Genomic DNA, 466 nt, shown 5'->3' with positions numbered 1-466 from the left:
CATTACCAAGCAAACCCATACCCTTACAAGTAGGTATGTGCTTACCTTCTGTTTTCAAACAATGAGACCACATAATTAAGAACTGCTTTCAACTCAGATGGACTGTTACATTCGAACCTTAGAATGGCTCCTTTATTTTCACAAACCTATTGGCTTAACCGAATTATCATACAGTGAACTACGAGTTTTGCTAAAAGAAAAACTTAATTTGGTACAGTTCAGAGGAGGAGTGCTCCCTCATCTCTCTCTGGCTCCACACTCCCTCCCATGGGTGTGTGGGCTCTCCTGAAGGAATGTTGTTGATGTTTTAAATGAGAGGCTCAGCAGTGGCTCCCAGCCTTAATCTCCTTACTCAGCAACACACTATCCTCACTGGAAGGTTCCTGTCATGGTTGTCCTTAAGGAACAATTTCATCCCAAAATGACAATTAGTAACACATTCCAAGATTTTTCCCTAACTTGTTTT

The sequence above is a fragment of the Eurypyga helias genome, unplaced genomic scaffold, assembly GCF_000690775.1.
Source record: "Eurypyga helias isolate BGI_N326 unplaced genomic scaffold, ASM69077v1 scaffold3393, whole genome shotgun sequence".
Lineage (NCBI taxonomy): Eukaryota > Metazoa > Chordata > Aves > Eurypygiformes > Eurypygidae > Eurypyga > Eurypyga helias.
This window is presented reverse-complemented; position numbering follows the sequence as displayed.